Raw genomic sequence first — 22,366 nt, forward strand, 5'->3', positions numbered from 1 at the left:
ACCTGTCTGAGGTTCAGCTCCAATATACATTGTGACAAAGTTCCTCCTCTGCCTTGGTGGGTCCTGTGCTTATTGGCTGATTTGCTTGCCTCAGAGGTTCATGGCAGCCCTCAGTTTGGCCACTTCCATGGCTCAAATCTGCCGTTCACTCAGTTAGCCTCATCACTGGCCAGCATGGGGAAAAGGAAGAAGAACAATCCCCACAGTCTCTGCTGATCCACCTAGTGGATCGGGGAACAGGCCAGAGACCTTCCCCTCTGGTGGAACCCACAGTCCAGGCCAACTCCTCCAGTATCAAGTAGGGAGTTGGGAGGATGGAGGGATGGGGGGAACCTGGGCCCGCCCTCTACTTTGGGTTCCAGCCCAGGGCCCTGTGGATTGCAGCTGTCTACAGTGGCTCCTGTAACAGCCGCTTGACAGCTACAACTCCCTGGGCTACTTCCCCATGGCCTCCTCCCAACACCTTCTTTATCCTCACCATAGAACCTTCCTCCTGATGTCTGATAATGCTTGTACTTCACAGTCTTCCAGTAGTATGCCTTCTCACTCTCAGCTTCTTGCTCCCAGCTCCTCGCATGCCCACAACAAACTGAAGTGAGCTCCTTTTTAAACCCAGGTGCCCTGATTAGCCTGCCTGTCTTAATTGATTCTGGCAGCTTCTTGATTGGCTGCAGGTGTTCTAATCAGCCTGTCTGCCTTAATTGTTTCCAGAAAGTTCCTGATTTTTCTGGAACCTTTCCTGTTACCTTACCCAGGGAAAAGGGACCTACTTAACCTGGGGCTAATATATCTGCCTTCTATCATTTGGTGTCCAGGTCCTGTGGATCCCTCTCTTAGGCTGGTGGGGGGGATCCTTTTGCAGTGGGTGGGCTTTCCCCGCCCACTTCCAGGATCCCAATAGGATCACTCTCCTGTAACCATCTGGCCTGACCCTGTCACAGTCTGGGTTAGCAGGATCAGGTCCTTAGTGTGTAAACTGCTCAGGGCAGGGACTGTGTTTTCCTCTCTGGTTCTACAGCACCAAACACAATGGGGCCCTGGTGCTTACTGGAGCCATTAGATGGTGCTGTCTGTAATATGAGCATGAAATTAAAAAAAATAGTACATGAGAGTGAGGCAGAGAGCTATCAAACTTTCATGCCAAACAAAACAAAACAAAACAAAACAAAAACCCCACTCTCCTGTAGCCATCTGGCCTGAGCCTGTCACAACATTCACAGCACTGAGATAAAATTATAGTGAAAGCAATCATAATTTTTTTTTATTAAAGAATAAGTTTTATGAGATAAGTGACTAATAATGGAAACAGAAATGGTTACACATAATACAAAACATAAACCACAAACTTGGATGTACACTTATCAATGGTTACCTTTCCTATAGAATAGAATAGATGGTCCCCAAGGATTCAATCTTTTACAGAACTGCTCGTTTTCAGTCAAAATCAGGATCTAAACATTCATTTCCTCCTCCCCACCTCCCACTCTTCAAGGGGTTTCCTCAGTGAATGGAAAACAAAATGTCTCCTTGCATTCTATTTCTAGTCTTCAAAATTTGTTCCTCTCCCCACCCAGAGACAAGACAGCCCTTTGTGCTTTTACTTCTGGTGCCTTCCCATTCTCTGTTTATTCCATATGTAAAATGGGGCTTTGATTGTGTTGGTTTACAGTGCTTAATCAACACATGAACCAAGATGATGACTGACACACCAGGGTCCCCCAGCCAGAAATGTGAGGTGTGAATGATAGCAGTCATAGAGCTAAGCACTTTACATTATTCCTCTGTCTGCTATTGTAATTTAGTGTTTCTGTGATTATTTAGCTGCTTAGTAGATTTGTTATTAAAGAGATTTTGAGAAACTGCAATTGTTTCTTACATGATTCCAGAGTCTTTCATTCTAATGATGCTGATAATATTCTGGTACTGTAGCCCTCAGGAAATCAAACCTTTTGCTGACCCCTGTGGTCTAAGAGATTAATCAATAATCAATATTTATTAATCAATTCACCAATATAGCTACACCTGGAAGTCAGGGCTTGTGGTAAGAGGTTGCTGGGTTCAGGCAGTTGAGCCACAGCAGGCACAGACAAGACGGGGTCACACTAAGGACAAGTAGTGCTGAGGTGCCTCACAACCCTGAGTACCCCCTGTGAGAGTGTGAGACTGTGAGAGTGTCGTGGTTGAGGCAGGATTTACACACAGATTGCTGGTTAGCGAAGGATCACATTACAACCATGAAAAAATAGATTCTGAAATAGTCACAAGTGATGAGGCTGGGAATAAACATTTTTTTTCATTGTCAACCATGTTGCTTATATCTCACTATAGCCTCTGAGTGTTGTGCCTTTCTCCAATGTTTGAAGTTTTATCTTGGACACAAACTAAAGGAAACAGTCTTTCTTTGTGCATCCTCGTACTTGTTCTGCTATGACATAGCTAATGTTTTGGCAATCTACTGTTGTTTACCCCATTTAAAATCTCAGGAAGAACAGCTCTATCATCATAGTCCTGAACAACTTACTCAGGCAAAACTTCCATTAGCTTTAATAGTAGTTTTGTTTGAGCAAGGCGTTCCGCTTTGGACCATACAAAATCCCTGGGCTGAAGGACTACTATATATTTTTACATAATCATGTATTCTTAAAAGTCCCCGTATGTACACATGACAAATAGCCTGTCATTTGTTTTTGGAATGGGCTTTATTTATTTGTTATTACTAACTTTGCTTTTAGGAATAAAGTACTATAATATGGCCAGAATTGGAAAGTTTATGGTACATCTATTCAACAGCAGATCAGTGTTTTACAACCCAGGAGTGTGTTTGCACAGTGTGTTTTTTCCAAATGACCACTTTTCATGACACTTGTTGTTAGGTAGGCTATTTGAAATTGCCTTCTTTCATGGTAAACTGCATTTTTTCCTTGTTTCATTTTTATCTCACAGAATTTTTTATATATGTTAACTATATCAAGCTCTGTGCTTTGGTTTTGGACACCTGTAAAATGATAGGCAAGAATAAATGTACATTTCATAAATAACAAACAAGCATGCTGTGATGTGTAGGGTTTAGGAAAACTGAAGATGTTGGGGCAGATTCTCTTGGTACACCAATGTAAATCAGATGCACCTTCTCTGAAGTCATTGAATGAACATCAGTGTAAAGCTGAGGTAAATGAGATTATAATCAGATCCATTATTTTTTAAAGAAAGAAATCTCTTTAAAAGATTATTATAAAAATAGCCTGGTAGCTTAAACATGAAGTACTATGTACTGAAGAAAATTATGCAATAGAGTGGGGGATGTGTTTCTCATCACTACCTCATGGAATTTAACACAGATTGTAAAGATTGAAACATAAAGTGCAGAATCATTAGAAGAGGTGCTTATTTCACTTTGTTGCAATCCCAGAAATCGTTCACTGGCATCAGTGCACAAGGGAACAGTACAAATCCACAAAGGAAAGGAGGTGCAGAAAAGGAAGTGGAAAGTGTTGCTATAGGAGATAGTATCCACAAATACCATAAGAATTACAATGAATCATATATTAATTATCATATTTAACGGACTATTGTGTTTCAGTTGTTTTTTTTTAATTTCAAGCATGCTCTCTAATTCAGATTTTGTAAATTTCACTTTTCCTTGCTAAACATATAAAATTATGAAAACACTTCCAAGAGTAAGGTAGGGAAAACATCTGCTATTTTCAGAAATGAAAAAAGAGTGATAATAAGAAATGGAACAGGAATTGGTCATTTCCAAAATTAAAAATTATATTGATTAATGTGATCCTTCTGTGCCTTTACAGCCATGATGGGAAATTATATTGGACATTTGAGTGGCAGGCCCAAAACCTCACATGTTGAGATAGAAAAGCAGTTTTGATGTGCCCATAAATTTTGAGTCATGGAAATGAAAATTATATTACTGAAGCAACTTACATTTTGAAAATGCAAAGATAAAGCAGTGGTTTTTAAAAATTTATTCTAGCTTTACTTTACCGCCTCAGTAACTGAAGGAAAATAACAATTTCTGATGACATAACATCACAAAAATAAATACATAAAATGCATCTAGCTAATGGTGAAAAATATCAGCCACTCATGCCAGTAAGCAGAATAGAGGGGGGAAATGGCTCCACCCTAATAAGGTTTGCCTGCTGATAATGTAAAGATATATTCTGTGTAGATATGGGGAATACTGTATGTAACTCTGGTTATCATTAGTGAGCACTACAAATAGCACACACACCTGCAAATTAAGATGAGACTCTTGGAATCATAGACTTTAAGGTGAGAAGGGACCATTAGGATCGTCTAATCTGACCTCCTGCATAACACAGGCCAGAGAATCTCACCCAGCCACTCCTGTAACCAGGGCCAGCTCTACCATTTTTCCGCCCCAGGCAGGACATCTGAAGACAGAAGCTGCCACCGATTTACCGCCGGAGCAGCCTGCAGACGAAAGCTGCCACCGAATTGCCACCGCGGCAGCCTGAGGAAAGAAGTTGCCACGGAAAGATGAGACACCGCCCTGACGGCACATGGACTGCCCCCCTATTCACAGTGCCACCCCAAGCACCTGCTTGGAATGCTGGTGCCTGGAGCCGGCCCTGTCTGTAACAAACCCCTAACCTATGTCTGAGCTATGGAAGTCCTCAAATCGTGGTTTAAAGACTTTGAGGTTGTTAGGAGGCTTATTCCTTCACCCACTTACTTCCCTGGTCCTTCTCGCATGAACAGAGAGCAACAATACCTGAAGTCCAAAGATGCAAACAATTCGATGTTTATTGGGGTGAACTTCCAGCAAGCATGATTCCAGTTTCCTTCCTTAGTGTCCCCCTTCCCAGCTCTGACACCACAGAGCCTTACCTGTGGCCCTGTTCCCATTCCTGCCCTTAGCTAAACATGATTCCAATTTCCCCATTCCCTGTTCCCAATTCCCCCCACACACATACCCACTCACTTCTTGATTGACTGCAGACTATATAGTAAAACTTGAGTTCTGCTTAGCTATATCTTAACCAGTAATTTTCCTGAAATTTAACTAACCAATCCTAACCTATTGTAACCAATTATATCCCACCACCTTAATTAGTTTACACCCAGCAAAATTAATTACACAGCAGACAGAAACAATCACAGAACCAGACAGAGATTATACAGACATACAATAGGGAAATGGGGACTACAATGATAGAACAACACAGAAATGAGGATTTCTCATCCCAGCTATTGATAAGTGAGTTCTTGCTAGACAGGATTTTCCTTTTACATCTTCTAGGCACTGCCCTTTCTCTGGAGGTGATAGGCATTATCAGGACAGGAGTGTATTCCTAACAGCCCAATAGTACTGTTGGGAACACTGGGGCATGTCCACTAGGTAACTCGAGGGGATGGAAGACCACGAGTGTCGATGAAGCCCCCTCGCACTAGGCCCCTGTGTCCTTGGCCCCCCCTCCTGGAGGCACACACAGCAGTTATGCTGAGAATCTGCAACAGTATGTTGCAGAGTCAGACTGCCTGAAACTAAGCAAGGCCAAACAGGGGAGATATGGAAGAACAATGCTGAATAAAGCAGCTTTATGTATAGTTTAACAAATGATACAGAGAATCAGGGAACTAGCTGGGAACTGGATTGGCTGGCTATATGGATACTTGGAGCAGCTTGCTATTGGATAAGTATGCTGGGGAAAAGGATGTATAAAAGCCTGTGTAACTTCCTGCTCTGTTGTGCAGGATTTGAGATTTTATTCTCCCTGTACCTTTTTGCAGCTGCAAATAAACTTTTCTGCTTCTCCAACCCGTTGTGATTATTGGGTGTAGCACACCGGGTAACGAACCACTCAAGCTGTTGTTCAGCCTCTCGGCACTGGGTGCCGGCAACAGCACCTTCTTTCAATGTGACTAGTTTGGAATGTGAGGATGTGACCAGTCGCCTACCAGCTTATGGCTGCCTCTGCTGCTTAGCCAAAGATCTTAGCCTAAGAACAGGGCCTCAGACTGTCACAGCAAGAGAAGAACCTTACACTGGCAGACATTGATTTTGATTCTTTCTTTTATACCTCTAACTAGCCAAGTGATAAGAATACACCTAAATTCTTAGAGTATAGGCCTTTACAGGCAGGCCTGAATATCTATATCCTGACAGAAGTGCAGAGAATCCTCCAGCAAGTGACCCGTGCCCCACGCTGCAGAGGAAGGCAAAAAAAGCCCAGGGCCCCTGCCAATCTGCCCTGGAGGAAAATTTCTTCCCGACCCCAAATATGGCAATCAGCTAAACCCTGAGCATGTGGGCAGGACTTACCAGCCAGACACCCAGGAAAGAATTCTCTGTAGTAACTCAGATCCCACCCCATCTAACAACCCATCACAGGCCATTGAGCATATTTACCGCTAATAATCAAAGATCAATTAATTGCCAAAATTAGCCTATCTCATCATACCATCCCCTCCATAAACTTATCAAGCTTAGTCTTGAAGCCAGAAATGGTTCTTTCCTTTCTCTTCCTCTTTAGTGCCGAGTTCTGTGCTTACTGTCATGGAAAGAATTCCTGTCGATCTTCACATAGTTACCAAAGTGCATCCAGGAAAACATTTAGGACCTAGTATTCATTTTTTTGTATGTTCAAAATGTTGCAGAATGAATACAGGAAGTAAAATGATTTTCCAATCTCTTATTCCAAGTTTTTGTTTTCATGTGTCTACATACTATATGCTAAACAAAAGCCCTTGTCATGACAGACAGGTCTGTACTGTCTTAGAAAAATAAAGAGGTTTATTTTAGAGAGAACAAAATGACAATTAAAGAGAAGGGTTTCACTTCCACATATAAAACTCCATTCATTTCAGTTGAATTTAACGTGACCCATTCAATCTCAATGAGTTCAGCCTCCAACAATAGTTAGTTGATACAGACACCAAAGTTACTTCTGATTTAGTGAAACTTAGCCATGACAACCTTATTACACCACTTAAAGGTACATTTAACTTACGATATATAGCACTCAAAATGTGTTGGGCAGTGTACAAAAATATAGGAAAGCACAGTCTGTGCCCTGTTACAAGCTAATAACCAGATAAACACTGAGGGAATAGGATAGAACATATCAACAAAGTTGTCAGGCTGAAATATGTTAAAATATATTAGCCATTTGGTCCACCCCTGTACTAATGATATGGTATCTCAGAGATGTTGTATTTGCTGCTATAATAATGAGCACTACAGAAAACCCTGTGGTGCCAGATCCTTCAGAGAGACTGAAGAGAACAGAACAATTATCAAGTGATCTATCCTGTGTCATCCAGTCCCAGCTTCTGGCTGTCAGAAGTTTTGGGACATCTGGAGCATGGTGTTGTGTCCCTGGTCATCTTAGCTAATAGCCATTGATGGACCTATCATCCATGAACTTATCTAATTATTTTTTTAATCCAATTATATTTTTGACATTCACAACATCCAGTGGTAATGGTTGACTGCATTGTGTGAAAAGTACTTATTTACGTTTGTTTTAAACTTACTTACTATTAATTTAACCAGGTGACCCCTTGTTCTTGTGTTATATGAAGGGGTAAATAACACTTCCCTATTCACTTTCTCTGTACCATATGTGATTTTATAGACCTTATTATTACCTCCCCTTTGTTGTCTGTTTTCTAAAATGAACAGTCCCAATCTGTAATGAGAGTACGGCCCTGGGCAGGGGTTTAAGCCATTGTTCTATTTATTTTTCAGGAAGGGCCCCAGAATATTTTGAACCCAGCTACTTTGTTGCCATTTGTACCTGTCAGAAAGGCTACATAATTATACAACTAATAATCAAAAAAGACTAATTTTGCTTTATTTAAAGAGTCTAGATGTGTAGATTTTGATTTTGTTTACTTTAAAGTGTTTGCTGGACTTAAACATTAGAGAAAACGAGTATAAGGAAATTGTTAGTGAATAGATCATCATCTCGTTATCTAGACCTCATTAACTGTGTATAAAGATGCCTGATATGAAACAGATGGAATATACTGTAGATCTTAAAATGTGGTCTTGTTAAATGATTGCACCCCTACCTCATTTGTATACTTGGCTGAACTGCATGGAAATAACTGTTCCCATTTCTCTTTGAACAGGATAATGAAATACAGGATTAACCAACATGCTGTTCAATTTTCTGTAACAATGTGCAGAATAATGGTTATGTATTGGATAGGAAAACTGCATGTCATAAATTAATTGTCTCTGTTGGTTCCTGAATAATCTTGAGTCTATCATCTACTAGAGAGATGTTTCTTCACAATGTTCCCATTGCTATCTTTCTTACTCTTATCTCTGTTTGACAAGATACAATTGATCAGTCAGTTTTACATGAGAGAACCACAACAATGATGGGTAGGCTGTCTCCTCCCTCCTCTTCTAGATTAGGTGTTTTGTGGCTGAGCAACACAGACTGGAAACAAGAGAGCTAACGTTTGTCTTGAAGGACTTTCTTTACTGGATGTTTTTGAAGCTGTTTTCTCAATGCAACATTTTGAAATTACTCCTGTTTCCTTCTGGGTAACTTCTTATTTAATTTGTTAGACCTTACGTGCAAAATGTGTGTAAATGAAATTTATGTTTATCTTTTATTGTGGTTCAGATAGATCTTCACTATGTTTTTAAAGGTCTAGATCAAAGCTGACAGTGTATGATTCTTAGCACATGAGTAGTTAAAAGTTAATGAGAAAAATGTGTCTCAAAACTTATTGCTTGAACAAACTTGATAATCCTCCACAAACATATCTACTGCTAATGGTAGCTTCAGAACAGGTTCAACTTCCATACCACTAGTTACCTCCTTCCCAATAAATAAATATAAATAACTGTAAGCCAGTGATCTATTGATGAACTGAAGGAAAAGATCTTGTGAGCACACTTTATTTGCATAGACATACCTACTTTTCCAAGATGATCAACTTTGGTTGTTTTGTGTTAAAATTCATTTAAGTAGGGATAATGAAATGATTTTATCCTTATTGTATGACTAACGGGCGGCCGGACTATACTAATAGGACCTCATTGAGGGGTGAGCAAAATGTACAGCTAACTCGTTAAGTGTGGGGTAGTGAGCCATATCCAAGTAAAAGCGAGAGAGAGCAGGTGGGAATAGGTGTTCCTACTTGGTGGTGAGAATTCTGTTTCACATCCCTAGATGTCATTTAACTCTCACATTCCAGTGTTTAAAGAAATGCAAGACAGTGCAGGGGGAACCTCAGAACATGGCATTGTAGCGAAAGACAGCATGGTGAGACATGGAGCACCAAAGGCACTCCCTACCCAGAAAATACTAGAACTGTAATTACTAATAGCTGGATGAGGTGGTTGTGGCACTGTTGGACTGGTCTGGACTGGACTAGACAAAAGACACAGAAGAGCAGTGGTAGCAGTGACAGTGGCAAGAGGCAGCAGCAGTGGCAAAGAATCACTCGTACCAACCACCCCCTCCCACCTGCCCCAGTTCTAGAGGTGAATCCACCTGATTGTAACCTTGGACCCTGGAACTTGGACAACAAACTATGAGCTGGGTGCAGCAGAGGGAAAGGAGGAATGGTGTGTTAAAGGGCCATTTGCCCATTGGGCTTTCACCCCACAAGGTGGGAAACTGAGGCAAAGGAGTACTGCCCAAGATACTGTGGAATGGGTGTTTTGCTTATTGTTTACATACTTTTGAGTCATTGTTGCAGTGTTTTCCAAAAGTAATGCTGAGTTTCCTCTCCCCTTAATAAATTGGGGGGTAGGGGAGGGGGGTTGGGGTGAGAGGGTTTTTTTTTTTTTTGTTATTCACAAACTTAGTGCTTGCGAGTGGAGAGGTATTATCTTTTAGAGGTACCCATTGGAGGCATGTAGTTTTCCCATATTTCTGAATGGGGGCTCAAGCCAGTCTTGTTTTATAATTCTAAGAGTAACCCCTAGCAATTGAACCTGGTCCTTGTTGTTTCCCACCTGTCTGGCAGAATGTTACACAACAAATAGCCAGTTTGAATTGCTAATATTTGATCTTGGATGATTACTCAGTTACATTATATAACAGTACTATACATCTGGCATTACTTCTGCAGCATTACTTCTTCCAGTTGTACACTTTCCTTCTCTTTGTCAAAATGCATCACAGCTACATGATATCTTTGGATCATATGTGAACTATTAGCTACAAGAAAAATCAAATTATTTGTATAATTCTGAAACAGGATTGGACACAAGAGTCAGGCATATAGTGACAATCAATTGCAAGTATAACATAAAAAGACAAGGAGAGCCTGAAATAAAAAGTCAGACATATAATGACTAAGATATATTATGGTAAAATAAAATACGTTTTGAAGATATTTTACATATTAAAACTGGTATATTAGTCTTACTGTTTTTATCAAAAATGTATCAGGTGTTAGATGTGCACATATAATAGCGTGTAAGCTTCTCAGAATAGAAACTTTTTTTAATGTAACATCTAGCACAATGGGGTCCTGGCCTCTAACTGGTTCCTGAAATGCTATTGTAATACAAATAATAGATAATAAATTGACTACTGTACATTGCAAAATGAATTTTAAAATGATACAGACTGGGAGGTCACAAAGTTTGGATGCTAATCCAAGTCAGAAATGTCTCCAAGTTTGGAGGGTTGTTCAGCTTTGGAATTCAGGGGGAGGAGGCTTTCTGGAGTAACATTAGGAAAGCTTCAATAGGGCAAGTCCTAACATGGTGCACAGCAGTGACTACAAAGTTGTTGTGCTCAGGCACACGTGGTGCAGAAGCTATGTGTGGATGCAAGTAAGATTAAGGAAAGCAGTTGTATGACCAGTTGGGGATCGGCCCTGCTTTGAGCAGGGGATTGGACTAGATGACCTCCTGAGGTCCCTTCCAACCCTGATATTCTATGAATCTATGAATAGCAGTAAGTTTCAAGGACAGCTGGACATATAACTGAATTTTTAGGTTTGGCCAGAAAACTGAAGAATCAGAAAAAAACCATTCAGTTTTGGTTCTGAAAATGTTCAGGATTTTGTCAGCAAACAGGAAAAGTATGTTTTGATGTTTCATTCCAGACAGTTTCTGAAGCAGAAAGAGGGAATTTGAATCAACATCTCTTTCCTCCCTGCTGAGTGCATTAATCACCATGCTAGAGAGTCATTCTCTCTCTTTGGCCCACTGAATATTTATGTGTTTATACAAAGTAGAAAAGACTATCATATAGCATGGTGCTTAGCGCTCTCACATGCCACAAAGAGATTTGAGTTCAAGTCCCTGCTTCAATGCATAGTTAAATATTTATACAAAGCAGAAGAAGTTCAACAGGAGAACCTGACAGCAAGCCACCCTGGAATAGCTAATAGCTTGATGATTAGAATGCTCCCCTAGGAGGGATGAAGATTTTAGTTTATGTCACTGCTCCAGTTTGGGATTAAAACCTGTTTCCGACCTCCCAGGCAAATTCCCTAAGCACTGGGCATTATGTTGTAAGTAGGGGGCATGAACTCTCTTTTCTGAAGCTGACCATAAAATATTTTTCCCAGTAGAAACTGATCAGGCCAAATTCACAAATAGTTTCGATTGACTGTAACTGCATTTTTGGTGAATAATTATTTATGCAAAAAATTTAATCCAGCTCTAGTCTGAAGCCCCTTATATGTCTTCTCCTTTACTCTCAATAACTCGGTGTAAAAAGGGGTATGGTGAAGCCAACTCATGAACATGTGTGAAGAGGCTTGGGCTTAGTTGTGTTCATCAACATGCAAACAAGCCTGTTTACACTAGTCTAAAAGGTTCATTTTTAAACCTTGTTAGCTAGCACACGTTAAAATCCTGGTGTCCTTGTCTAGACTAGAATTTAAGGTGTTATGTTAGCATGTGTTTGCTTGTGCATGTTCTAACAGTCTAGTGTAAATAAAGAACAGTTCTTTAACATGTGAGAAACTGGTCAAGTAAGATGGTATTAAAAACAGTATGCCTTGCCAGGTAGACCATTAAAACCTTAGTTAGCACATGTTAGTTAAACTCTTAGGGCCTGTCTTCACTGGCCTGCAGCTCAGACTTAGGGCTACGCTACACTAGCAATGTTAAAGCGCTGCCACAGCAATGCTTTAACCTGGCTTGTGTAGTCGTGGCAGAGAGCTGACAGAGCTCTCTCCCAGCGCTCTAAAAAACCCACCTCCACGAGGGGCGTAGCTACCAGCCCTGGGAGCACGGATTTTCACACCCATGTTTTTTCACATCCCTGAGCAAGAAAGTTGCAGCGCTGTAAAGTGCCAGTGTAGACAAGCCCTGAGTGTGTAACAAGGTACTCCACTGTAAGTGCTGCCTTTGTGGACACTGAGGCCACAAACTGAAAGGTTCCTAGTCCGTGTGAATGTAGTCCTCTTTAAACAGGACTATATTAATGTCAACATTAGTCCGTAAACATGTGTTAGCTATCACTTTTAAAATAACACCTTTGAAACTATTATAGACATGGCTTTTACTAGACAAAAGTTTGTAGTCCTCAAAATAGTTAACACATTTTAAAATTCTAATGTAGACATTCTACAAACCTGCGTTCTAGGACATGAATGTTTGTGGTATACCCTAGGACTCACCACAAACAAAGAAATACTTCATGATAAATAAAGAAACATTTGGCACTGTTAAATAAATGTAGCCAGTTTTTGGTTTTTTTACCTTACAGGGTTTGTGTTATATAACTCAATGAATCATCACAGAGTTTGAATACCTATAGTAAATATTTTTATGCAGATCCACTGTGAACATTTGCAAAGTATATTAAAAGCTCTCAGAAGGCCTCATTTGTTCCTGTTAAGATTGCTACAAAATGTCATTTGAAAACTCATCCTTTAATTGTTAACGTAGGTTTAAATTGACAAGACTCGCAGGCTGAACAGCGGCTCTTTGATCTTGAAAGACTTATGAAGGTGTGGCATCCTGTGCAAAAATTCTCATACCTACAAGTCAGGGGAATAGAGTCTCAGTGGTACAGTGTAAACCTGGGATTTAACTCACACCCATATTAAACTAGCTGTGACCAGCCTTGGGTGAAACTCAGGGATTTCACCACTGAAATTAAGAAAAAATGCTACTGCACCCCCACCTCAGGAATGCCCCTAACAACAAATATAACACCCAGGGTGGTGAAGTAGAGATACCCAGGCACTGGAAAGTTTTTGGGAGGATACAGAGAGACCCAACAAATGGAAAAATAGATAGGATAAGCTCTGACCAGTGAACTTTTATGCTGACCATGTGCACAAACAAAGAAAGACATAAATAAGTAACAATTTGGGCATGAAAGATAAAATGTAAAAAAAGACTTGAGCAGGGAGGAGGAAACATAGGTACCAGGGTGATTGGTTACATTTTGTTATCTAGGGGTATTGAATAATGTGGTAGGATTAGCAGAGTTAAAGGAGGTAGCTAGTTTTGTCTATATAATGGAAATGGAAAAACAAAGGTCTTTGGGGACCATCTCCGGTCTGCAGTTCATAATCAAGCTGCTAGAACTCTTATCCCTCTGCATGACCATGATGTGCAGTGGCATAGCCGGGAACCCCCAGACGAGTGGATCCTGACTGGCCACTGGGTGAAATTTGTCTATATATCAGGAGTGGTGAGCATAAGATATTTGCTTGGCATATGCATTCTGTGTGTGTTGCTAATAAATAGGTGTTTAGAGCACAGCTGTGTAAGGCTCTTTCATTGTGAAAATATCTGGCAGACATTTAGAGCCCTGAGCCCTGTGGATAAGGCCAGGTACTTAAATTGACCAGGTTTCTCCCAGAACCCCATGGGTAGGTGCTTTATACCCCGAGCCCTCAATAGGGAAAGGGTGAGGGTACCTACATTAAGCAGGCCCTGCCTTGAGCCTTTGGTAGGGTATAGGTCGAGTGTCCTAGATTGTGGGGGTAATAATAGGACTTTGCCTAAATGATTTCTGTTACAGATGACTCAGGGAAAATATCAGTTCAGGTGTCTTAAGTGTTCTCAGGCAAAAGTCATGATATGAACCAATTTGGTTAACTGCCAAGTGGTGGAGAGCTCCTTGAAAGTGTCTTTAAAAGTGACAGTCAAAAAGTTTAAGATTGAAGAGAAAAGCATGGCCAGATTCACAAAGAGACATAGGCACGTAACTGGCACTTGAAGCACCTAAGTCCAACATTTTGGCACTATTGGCATTGAGAAAATCCCACTCAGATGTCACCTAACCCTGGAGATACCTACATTTCTGCAGTTAAAGGCCCCAGGGTGCATAAATTTCAGCAGCTGGGTATGTATATAGCAGCCTAGGTTGTGATAGCACCTAAGTCTCACCAGGATTCACAAAGTAATCATCATCCCACCCATCTTGCCTGTGGAGGCCAATCTAGTAGACATACCACACAAAACAGTTGGGGATGGGGAGGAATTAGTGGCATCCTTCGTATAACCTTTAGCCCAGAGGTTAGGGTACTCGCCTAGAGTGTGGGAAAGCCCAGTTCAATCCTTCCCTCTGCCTGATAGGAAGAAAGAATGAGGCATGAGTATGCCACCTCTCAGGGAAGTGCAAAACCATTGGGTTATGGAATACTCTTGAGGAAGCTTTCCCAATCTCTTGTGTTGAAGCTTTCCACTGTATATATATAATTAACTAGCCACCGGACAAGACCATGAGTAAGAAATAATCAAAAGGGCACTGGTTAGGTCTCTCACCTGAGAGGTGAGACCTTTGTGCAAATCCTTTGTCTGTATTAGACCCTAAGGGGAATTGAACCATGTTTTGCACATGCTGATGGAGAGCCCTACAAACTAGGTTATAAGAGCAACTGCCATTCTTCCTTGCAAACAACAGCATAGGTGCTTAACTTCAGGAGACAGTTCACGGCTGTGAATCTTGAATGGAGATAAGTGTCTTACTCCCTTTGAGAGATAGGACATGGCACCCTCACCTTCCTTTGACATTTCCTATTGAATAGCTTAAGCAGCTGCCTGCTTAGTGTGCTTGCTTCTGAGGCTCCCTTTCTTAGGCACCTAACTCTCTCCGTGTATTGTGTAGGGGGTCTGGGCACCTAACTCACCATTGTGAATTGTACTAGGTAGCAGGGCACTTGCAAGATTAGGTCCCCTGTGTGAATCTAGCCATTAGTTTTCATTCTATATGAGGAAATGTCATCCCAGTTTTGGAAGAGGGTTTTTCTTTTCCCATTTCACGATTAAGGATTTATATAAGTAGATCTGAAAAATTATAGTCAATATCAGGGTTTGTATATTTCAGGTAGTAACTCAGAAGTCAGTTAATTCTGGTCTAGACAGTCAGTTTCTGTGTAAAGTCTTGCTAGTGAATGTGGAGTCTCTTTGAATGAGCTGTTTACTGTCAGATTTGTAAATAAAGCTAGAAACATTTAGTGCAGGTTGAATGATAGAAAATTGTATTTGGGAATACATAATTTTCTGATTGCAAAAAAAAAGTACATTATTTTTGATGAATAGAGTATTCAGCCATCTGTGGTACTAATTAAATAGGGGCAGAGCGGATATTCAAAAAGTGATGGAGAAAATTCACTGAGTGAATTATTTGTGAAGATTATTCAACCAGTCCCTGCAGAAATGGTGAGAGAAGAAGAAGAGAAACCACTGAAGACCAAGCCAGATGAACAGTCAAGACAGGCATGAATGGAAATTCCTGAATGCCCAGGCTCGAAAGGTGTCATAAATATAAAGGGAAGGATAAACACCTTTAAAATCCCTCCTGGCCAGAGGAAAAACCCTTTCACCTGTGAAGGATTAAGAAGCTAGGATAACCTCGCTGGCACCTGACCACAATGACCAATGAGGAGACAAGATACTTTCAAAAGCTGGGGCGAGGGAAAAACAAAGCCTCTTTCTCTGTCTGTGTGATGCTTTTGCCAGGGATAGAACAGGAATGGAGTCTTAGAACTTAATAAGTAATCTAGCTAGATATATGTTAGATTCTGTTTTCTTTAAATGGCTGAGAAAAGAATTGTGCTGAATAGAATGACGTTGTCTGTGTGTCTTTTTTGTAACTTAAGGTTTTGCCTAGAGGGATTCTCTATGTTTTGAATCTAATTACCCTGTAAGGTATTTACCATCCAGATTTTACAGAGGTGATTCTTTTTACTTCTATTAAAATTCTTCTTTTAAGAAACTGAATATTTTTTCATTGTTCTTAAGATCCAAGGGTTTGGGTCTGTGGTCACCTATGCAAATTGGTGAGGATTTTTATCAAACCTTCCCCAGGAAGTGGGGTGCAAGGTTTTGGGGAGGATTTTTGGGGGAAAGACGTTTCCAAACGGCTCTTTCCAATAATACACCTGGTTAGACGTTTGGTGGTGGCAGCAAAAGTCCAAGGGCAACAGGTAAAATAGTTTGTACCTTGGGGAAGTTTTAACCTAAGCTGGTAAAAGTAAGCTTAGGAGGTTTTCATGCAGGTCCCCACATCTGTACCCTAGCATTCAGAGTGGGGAAGGAACCTTAACAAAAGGGTATTCAGGAAAATGAAGTTTGTCTCCCTCGTATCCACCCCTTCCCCAACGCTCCTCCCCCCACACCAAGTAGCAGAGAACGAGTAAGGAGAACAAGAAATGGGACAAAAAGTCCCTTTCGACTTAATTACAATGACATGCTTAGTTATTTAAATTAGGGCAATTTCAATGGAAGCAAGCAAAGGTGGCCAGGGTTCAAAATCAATGGTAGGGTTGGGACTGGAAATTACATACCCTCTTTCCTGTCCTGTTTAAAAAAAAAAGATATTTCTGACCCCCAAACCCTCTTCACACACTCATTCACAAATACAGGGACTGCACCTTTTTCTGATTCTCCAGATAAACTCGATCAACAAGCTAACCAATTTGGAGCTCTTTCCCAATACATACATTCAGCTTTCCTCCACAGTTCTTCCATTGAAACCCCTTGCGCTGCGTCCCTGCTCCTCCCGAAAAGGAGTATGGTGGCTATGAGGCCAAGTTAAACTAGAAGGCTTCAGTGGAAAAAGTGGGGGACTTATTTATAGCTAAGTAAGCCAGTATAAATAGCATCCGACGAAGTGAGCTGTAGCTCATGAAAGCTTATGCTCAAATAAATTTGTTAGTCTCTAAGGTGTCACAAGTACTCCTTTTCTTTTTGCGGATACAGACTAACACGGCAGCTACTCTGAAACCAGCATATATAGGTAAGTATAAGTAGTATAGATAAGTAAGTCAGACTTCCTCCAGAAGGGATCGTTGGAATAGGGATAGGAGTAGAGCTAAAGAGTGGAGAACAAAGACTGTGCGTTAACTAACCTTTCCCTTGATGAGAGAATGCTTCTCTCTCCACATACAGTAACAGCTATGGTCAGCAGAGGTACTCAAGTTTGATCTCCCTAGTTAAAAAAGAGATGGGGAAGATGACAGTGCTTTATCTGTGAGGGCTCCATGACTCTGGCACTAACTTTCCCTCATTTGTTCAAAAAAGCTTGAATTTGGTGACCTTCCCAGGCATGCCTCAATAGACACCAGTTTAATAGGGATTCTGGAGTGAGTTGACAGAATGCTTTCCCCAGTGATGAAGGGATGGAAAGGAACTCTTTGCTAAGTGAGGTGGGTGGGTGGGAAAGCTCTTTTCTGAGTAATCATTTTAATGCTGCTGGGTTTTGTTGTACAATTAATTATGTATCAGGGTATATAAAGTTTTTATAAGCATCTTTTTTTAATTATTTCCTCACTACAGCCACTTTTCTGCGATTGCCATTATCCATGTTTCAGTACATACACTATGAACCAATCAAAGCATTAACTATTTCCAGCAAAGACAAAAAATACTGGTATCAAGAAACATAGTTGGAATACACCCATTGTCTGCACACTTGGTTCAGTAAGATACTATTATGGGAGTTAAAACGTGATAAATAATCTAAGAATGTTTCTCACCAAATTAGCACAGAGTATTTCAAGGAAATAGCATGCTCTGACAATTTTTACTGATTAGTATATGTATAGAAATGATGATGGGATAAGAGAAAGTAGCCACACAATATACTATCTGCTATAAAGTATATTGAAAGGAAGCTTAATACTTATAAATCACATTTACTTTCATTTTAATTTATATTAGTAAAACTATGGAAATATTCAGAAGAGGGGAAACTGATGTTGTTCATATTATGTTGTCCGCAGAGGTGAAAGTAAGCTGGTACAGGCTGGTTCAGTGTACCAGTAAGATATTGGTTGTGGGTACGGGCCAGTACACAGCCGATATTAAAGCACTGCCGCGGCAGCGCTTTAAGCAACGTACAGGCAGGGCTGCTGACGGGGGGCAAAAGGGGCAGCTGCCCTGGCGTCCAGCGATTTAAAAGGGCCTGGGGCTCCCAACAGTGGCCAGAGCCCCGGGCCCTTTAAATCGCCACCGGAGCCACAGGCGGCATGGGCCAGGCAGCTCTGAAGGGCTGGCTGGGGGAGTCTGGCCCCAGCCCCACCTCTTCCTCCTGAGGTCCCACCCCTTCCAGGGACCCAGAGCCCCCCCCCATCCCCCGGCACCTTGCCCAGGGTCCCGGCCATCCTGCGTACCAGTAAGTCCTTTAAATTACTTTCACCCCTGGTTGTCAGTCAATATTATTTAAAATGAGAACACTTTAATTTCAGGTGTCCTTAGTTACTGATGCCATCTTTCTCTATTCCAAGTTCATGTTCACCTATTCTGTGGAGATAAAAGGCTGTGGAGACGTCCACTTAAAAGCCTGAGCATTCTCCTGCTTAGCTGAAGCTTATCATTCCAGTCTGTTAATATTACAGTATGTAGGTGGAAACTTTGTAGTCCACAGACAGGGGATGTCAAGATCTGAACATTCTCAAGACTTGCATGTGTGCTCTGTGGAGTAGCTGAATGCCAAGCACATTGTTTCAATTCTCTGAGGTACTCTTCTCTATGCATTGCAAGATGTGAACCGTTTTGCTCGTTCAACTATTACTAAACTTCTCACCATGTCTGAGATCTATGGCAGTTCTGCTCTACTGAGGTGGTGCTTGTTATCATTTCAATACTTGCTCTCCCTCTTTCATATCAGTGTAGGGAATGTCTTTATTTCTAGTTTTTGATTTAACAGACAATGCTGATGCTGATGTTACTATTCTGTAACTAGCAGCAAAACATTTCTTGTGCCCTATAAGGTCAACTTAAGTTTATAATTATTAGCCTATATTAAGGCCAGGAAAGAACATTAAATATTTATCATTAGTACATTAATAATGATGTAACCCTGGTTTATTCAAAATTACTTATGTTCATAGATTTATTGTAATTATTGGATTCTTACTCCAAAAATTATCCAGTTGAATCATTGAATAGTATTTCTATCTGATACATTTGCTTACTTTACCAAACACCTTGGCCAAAACAAATTCTATTGTGTGTATGTGGTATATTGGTGTGTGTGTATACTTCAGTTACCTTGTATTTAACATTACAGAATGAAATCTTGTTTTCCTTTTAATCTATGAGACCACACTTTGTGTCTTTTTTTGAGGGGCTTTGTCATAAATATAAAGGGAAGGGTAAACCCCTTTGAAATCCCTCCTGGCCAGGGGAAAGCTCCTCTCACCTGTAAAGGGTTAAGAAGCTAAGGTAACCTCGCTGGCACCTGACCAAAATGACCAATGAGGAGACAAGATACTTTCAAAAGCTGGGAGGAGGGAGAGAAACAAAGGGTCTGTGTATCTGTCTATATGCTGGTCTTTGTTGGGGATAGACCAGGAATGGAGTCTTAGAACTTTTAGTAAGTAGTCTAGCTAGGTATGTGTTAGATTATGATTTCTTTAAATGGCTGAGAAAAGAATTGTGCTAAATAGAATAACTATTTCTGTCTGTGTCTCTTTTTTGTAACTTAAGGTTTTGCCTAGAGGGGTTCTCTATGTTTTTTAATCTAATTACCCTGTAAGATATCTACCATCCTGATTTTACAGGGGGGATTTCTTTATTTCTATTTACTTCTATTTTTATTAAAAGTCTTCTTGTAAGAAAACTGAATGCTTTTTCATTGTTCTCAGATCCAAGGTTTTGAGTCTGTGGTCACCTATGCAAATTGGTGAGGCTTTTTATCCAACATTTCCCAGGAAAGGGCGGGTGTAAGTGTTGGGAGGATTGTTCATTGTTCTTAAGATCCAAGGGTCTGGGTCTGTAGTCACCTAGGCAAATTGGTGAGGCTTTTTACCAAACCTTGTCCAGGAAGTGGGGTGCAAGGCTTTGGGAAGTATTTTTGGGGGAAAGACGCATCCAAACAGCTCTTCCCCAGTAACCAGTATTAGTTTGGTGGTGGTAGCGGCCAATCCAAGGACGACGGGTGGAATATTTTGTACCTTGGGGAAGTTTTGACCTAAGCTGGTAAAGATAAGCTTAGGAGGTTTTTCATGCAGGTCCCCACATCTGTACCCTAGAGTTCAGAGTGGGGGAGGAACCTTGACAGGCTTGCTTTTCTGATTTCAGGTATTTACCTCCAGAACTGATTGAGAAGTGTAATGTCTTAATATGGTATTACCCATCAGCATGAAATCATTCAAGTTATGCTTTTGAGTCACCACTTAGGCTTCTTTCTTTCTTTCTTTCTTTCTTTCTTTCTTTCTTTCTTTCTTTCTTTCTTTCTTTCTTTCTTTCTTTCTTTCTTTCTTCAAGGCCAAATTTTCAAAGAGCCATGAATGTGTGTGCTAAAATTGTTCATGCTTGCCTGATAACATGCAAGAACCCAACAATTGTATAGACAAGTCAGGTTTGGAATTACAGACCTGGAAGTCAGGTATGAAATTACACCCAATTTCCATTTATAAATACCTTTTTACATGGGCAGGCAGGTATTTCAATAATTAAGTAGCTGAGCCTCTGTTCCCTGTGAAGTCAATGATAAAACTTCAGTGAACTGACCCATTCAGTAGAACTAGATTTCTGTTCTTAATGACCAGCTTTGAGTTCCCACATGTGGTTTTTGTTTTGTTTGTGCACAAAAGGTCCCAATCTATTAGGTGCTGAACCACTTCAGTGATATGCTAACCATCCTCTACTTTACATGAAATGGGGAAGCTCAACATTCAACTACAGTGCAATGAGATTTAGGATTGATCTCAGATTTACTATGTGCATGAATTGGACTCACTTCGTAAATTTGTCACCAGTGGTCTAAAAATCAGCAATTTCTGCTCTTCCCTCATTTAGTTCCTAACTCTTAAGTTAAAAATTGCTGAATCATTCTATATGATCCTTCACAGAGTCTGTTAATTATTTCAAGATGATTACCTTAAAAAAAAATCTGTCGCTTCTCACTAGCTTTTAGGGACAGACAAATTACTTTTACGTGGCACAATTTTTTTTTATTCCCTATTTCTTTGGTTTGTGCTTTTATTTGTATTTGTGTAACCCCTTTGTAGTGCTCCCTTCTCCTTTTTATGTCTTTATGTAGACAATTGATCATTCCTTCTGTGCACAAAGAATTGCTTTTACCTTTTTTCGTCTTTAGCAATCTGATATCTACATCCAGCTTTCAAATTAAACTTTAGCCGGATGTCTACATGTTTCTGTGGAGTCTTCCAATATTTGTTGGAACTGCTCATCCATTATCATTGTTGCTCTTTATGGCCTCTGTGTTTTCCTCTTTCTCTTTTACAGAAATAGAATTGCTGCTGAATTGTCCATTACATTTTCTCAGCTATTGAGCTTCCTTAAAAAGTCTCTGCTTGTTTAAGGCAATATAAAAGAAGGAGCTGGTGGATGAGTTCAGCACTTCTTACACAACAAAACGGAATAAAAATCTTTAAGCTACAGAAAAAAGTATCAAACAATACCACAACTTGACCTATTGGGACAATATATCCTCTCGAAGGATGGTTCTGAAAACAAATAGTGGGATATTCAGATACATTTTTTTCTCATGATAAATCCTATTGCTTTTATATTATTATATGGTGTATGTATGTTTGTGTGTACATATGAAAGTGAGAGTTAGTGGGAGGGAATAAATAAAAAAATAATACTGAAGCACAGGAAATTTGTCATCACTTGCTCTCTGAAGATCAGTGTTATCCAGGGAGAGATAATGGAGGAAATCTTGCATTCACTTGAAGCAGTAAATTGATCTGGTGGAAAATCTGTACACAACTGTAAAAGCAAAACACTAGGGAGAAAAAAAAAACCAATGCTAGGGTCATTCTCGCATAAGGCAAATACAGTATAGCCAAATATGTAGATGATTCAACTTTTAAAGGAAGAAGAAAAAAAATAAGCATCAGTTGGCACTTTTTCTGTGTGGGAAACCTATACTTAACATCTGGAGTATTGCATCCAGTTTTGCCCCCCATGCCCCGCGCGCGTCCTCCCCCACTACAGAAAGGGTGTGGACAA

Source organism: Lepidochelys kempii, chromosome 1 (assembly GCF_965140265.1).
Source record: "Lepidochelys kempii isolate rLepKem1 chromosome 1, rLepKem1.hap2, whole genome shotgun sequence".
NCBI lineage: Eukaryota > Metazoa > Chordata > Testudines > Cheloniidae > Lepidochelys > Lepidochelys kempii.